Source organism: Suncus etruscus, chromosome 7, assembly GCF_024139225.1.
Source record: "Suncus etruscus isolate mSunEtr1 chromosome 7, mSunEtr1.pri.cur, whole genome shotgun sequence".
Taxonomy (NCBI): domain Eukaryota; kingdom Metazoa; phylum Chordata; class Mammalia; order Eulipotyphla; family Soricidae; genus Suncus; species Suncus etruscus.
In genome coordinates, this window is record NC_064854.1 from 48724086 (window position 1) to 48728812 (window position 4727).

Genomic DNA, 4727 nt, shown 5'->3' on the forward strand with positions numbered 1-4727 from the left:
ATACCACTGACTTGTGGGATATAGAATAACATGTCTAGGAAATGGAACAGAGAAAAGGTCAGTAAAGTACTGAACTCTAGGTTACAGAAACAAAAATGTCAGGAAAGAGGATATTTAAGAAGGGAAGCAAGAAGAGGAAGGAGGTCTAGAAGTAACATAGGGACATGGTTAGAGTTTTGGGGCCCTTTTGTGGTAAAGAGGCAAACGATTTGTATATATCTAAACCACTAGACTCAACATTACTGCAAGTATAAGGTCCAAACTACAACAATTAAATTTAAAATTAATCTGTGAAGGAAACAGGATGAAGAGATGGTGAAGGAAAAGCTGGAGTCAAGGGTGGAGAAAAGAGGACATGAATGATTGGATTGAATGTGATAACATTGTAAACTAGAAAACCTATTGTAAACAACTATGTAAGTAGCATCTAAAAATAAATTCTTGTAAGTCTTGAATAAGTTAATCTAACACATTCCCTTCATGCCTTATCATATATTAGACAATAATCTTAGTACATTTTTTTTTACCAAAAGCCATTGTTCTACATCTATCACTTTATATCATAATTAGAAACATTCACTCATACATAAATGTATAAAATATATAACATGAAACTCTTGTAGTAGTATTTAGAATGTAAGATTATGGCTATATAATTAGATTCAGAAAAAGAAGTTTCATGAAAAGCAGAAGAGAACATTTTCTGTAGGGAAGAACTTAGCATAGCACCAAATGGAGACATGAGCTAATTTTAGAGCAAAATTGAGCCCATGATTCTTTTTTTTTTTTTTTTTTTTTTTTTTGGCAAAACCCAGTGACACTCAGGGGTTACCCCTGGCTATACATTCAGAAAGCACTCCTGCTTGGGGGACCATATGGGACATAGGGGGATCGAACTGCAGTTTGTCCTAGGCTAGTGCTGGCCAACACTTGGCCCCGAGCCTATGATTTTTATCAAAAAATATGGTTGCTAGAAAGCATATCAGATAACGTCCAACACCCATTCTTGATCAAAACTCTCAGCAAGATGGAAATGAAAGGAACCTTTCTCAATACAGTTAAGGCCATCTACCCACAAAACCAGTGGCAAATTTTATCCTCAGTGGAGAAAAACTAAAAAGCCTTCCCTCTAAATTCTGGCATAATTCTTTCACCACTCCTATTCAACATAGCACTGGAAGTACTTGCTATAGCGATTAGGCAAGAAAAAGATATCAAGGGAATCCAGATAGGAAAGGAAGAAGTCAAGCTCTCACTTTTTGCAGATGACATGATACTCTACTTAGAAAACCCTAAAGACTCTACCAAAAAGCTTCTAGAAACAATAGACTCATATAGCAAGGTAGCAGGCTACAAAATTAACACACAAAAATCAATGGCCTTTCTAAATACCAATAGTAATAAGGAAGAAATGGACATTAAGAAAACAACCCATTCACAATAGTGCCACACAAACTCAAATATCTTGGACTTGACTAAAAATGTGAAAGACCTATACAAAGAAAACTATAAAACTCTGCTCCAAGAAATAAGAGAGGACACGCGGAAATGGAAACGCATACCCTGCTCATGGATTGGCAGGATTAACATCATTAAAATAGCAATACTCCCCAAAGTATTGTACATATTTAATGTGATCCCTCTAAAGATACTCATGACATTCTACAAAGAAGTGGATCAGGCACTTTTGAAATTCATTTGAAACAATAAACACCCTAGAATAGCTAAAGCAATCATTGGGAAAAAGAATATGGGAGGAATTACTTTCCCCAACTTTAAACTTTACTACAAAGCAATAGTTATCAAAACAGCATGGTATTGGAATAAAGACAGGCCCTCAAATCAGTGGAATATGCTTGAATACTCAAAGAATGTTCTCCAGACATACAATCACCTAATATTTGATAAGAATAGAATTAAATATTAAAATATTAAAGTCTTGTTCTAATATTTTTGTTACTAAATGGGATTATTTAATAAGGTATGGCAACAAATAGAAATCTTTTAACTTGTGATTATTTCTTTATCAAATACCATTAGAAGCAGTTATGTGCTGAGGTATTTGTGCAGTTGACATGATCCAAATGGTTTGTTTTCAATGAGCTTTAGCATAATTAAATATCTGCATACTTGAATATAGTTGTGCAGGTAAAGAATTGTTTATGATGTTTTAATTATCAAATAAATATTAGAAAAAAATATCTTTATTTAAACACCTTGATTACAAATATGATGGTAGTTGGGTTTTAGTTATGTAAAAAACAACCCCCTTCACCAATGCAACATTCCCATCACCTATGTCCCAAATCTCCCTCCTCCCCACCCCACCTTTTGAGTGTAAAGCAAATAAACCCTGAGCACAATTATTTGTATTCTCAACACCCTAAAAATCATTTTAAAAATGGTTAAAAATGGTTGTTTTTATTGTATTAGATGTCAGATATTTTTTAATCACTTTAATTCTATCTGTAGTTATCACTATTGAGGGAACACAATATTCATTTTATAAATTTTTGGGTTTATTTTGGGGACCACACCTGGAAGTGCTCAGGATTTATTACTGAATCTAAATTCAAGAGTCACTCCTTGCTGGTTCAGGGACCATATTATGATACTGAAGATCCATTCAGTGTCAGCTTCATGCAAGACAAGCACCTTGCCATTATTCCGACTCCATAATTTTACACATTTTGACTGTACGTGTAATAGACAATAGCTAATTAGCTATTACTTTTGAGTGTTTACCATGTTCCAGACATTGTTACAGCATTAAAAATGTTTTGTGCCAAGAACTTTGCAAAAAAAGAATTTCAAATTGTACTCTTTCTAGTATAACAAACATTGTCTAAACAAATCTTCTAGATAAAAGAAATAAAGAGGAGATAAAGAGGAATAGTTCAACTTTTTTTTAAATCTGACTGCTTACAATTTGAAATGCAATGTAAGCCATTGCATTTCTTCATGCATTTATTCTAAATACCACATATAAGTGATATCACCTTTATTTTTTCTTTTTTTCTAGATTAATTCATTTAACATAATAGCTTCCAGTTCATCTTTCTTGAAGCAAATTGCAAGATGGCATAATTTACAGCTATATAGTATTTCATTGTATATGTGCCACATCTTCATGATCTACTCATCTGCTGTATATCTAGGTTGATTCCAACTCTTAGCTATTGTACTGAGTGCTGCAAGGAATAGTGATGTGCATGCATCCTTTTGGATGAGTGGTTTTCTTTCTTTTTTTGTGTGTGTGGGGGGGGTCACACCTGGCAGTACTCAGGGGTTACTCCTGGCTCTATGCTCAGAAATCGCCCCCTGGCAGCGCTCGCTCGGGGGACCATATTGGATACCGGGATTCGAACCACCCATCCTTCTAAACGCAAGGCAAACGCCTTACCTCCATGCTATCTCTCCGGCCCCGTGGTTTTCTGTTCTTGGGATTGATGCCCAAAAGTGGGATTGCTGAGTCCTATGTCATCCACTGCTGGTGGGGAATTACTATGGAAAATAATAATGTCTTACTATCCCTTATTTAAAGGGGATAAATTATTTTTCTCAAATTACTATAATGAATTTTTGTTAACCTATTATAATATAGCACTATCTACATTTTATGGGGGAGAGGGCTACATCCAGGCTCAATATTTAGGGCTTATTCCTAGCTCTATGCTCAAAACTCACTCCTAGTTAGGCTCAGGAATCATATTGGGTACATAGAATAAATCCTGGGTCTATTATGCTTATGGCATGCGCCATACCTACTCTATTATTGCTCTGGGCCCAGCTACTACATACATTTATATGTAATCCAGATTATATAATAATTCTAAAACTAATAAGAAATATATTTAAATTAACATTTCTATTCATAAATATTCAGTATGCTTCTTTTCCATCTATTTCTTATCATTTTAGATATTGAAATATAGATTTCCTATAATTTTGATCTAAAACCCAATTATAAATATAATTTATTATATTTTTTCTCCTCAATGCATAATCATCTGGGCTAGGGTAAATCACCAAAATTATTTAGTTTTTGGAAAATTTATAGAGTATCTTATAAGCATTAATATAAAGGTTCCATAACTTATATAAAATAAAGTCTAACCATAATTACATTACTATATTTGGGGATAACTTTGTTACTTTTATGTCTGTATATTTATGTTGCAAATATTTTTTAATGGAACAATTCAGCTAGTGTAATTGTATAAATAAATATAAGATTAAAGTAACATTACAGGCTACTAATTATAGTGTTCTATATTTCCACATACTTTTGGCATATCATTGTGCTGTTATTCATGTGTAAAAATATGATTATACAAAGATAAAAATTAAACTGAATATAAAACCACTCAAAATTTTAATAAGGGGCCGGAGAGATAGCACAGCGGTGTTTGCCTTGCAAGCAGCCGATCCAGGACCTAAGGTGGTTGATTCAAATCCCGGTGTCCAATATGGTCCCCATACCTGCCAGGCGGAGCTATTTCTGAGCAGATACCCAGGGAGTAACCCGAGTGCTGCCGGGTGTGGTCCAAAAACAAAAAACATGTTAATAAATAAGATCATGAAAATTGTTTTTAGTATAATGTAACTGTTTTCCTATCTATAAAGAAAATACACTTAAGCATACTAAATTTATTGTGATAGTTATAACATTACTTACAGAAAAATATTATAGGTATATTTAAATATATAGTTTATTATGTGCCTTA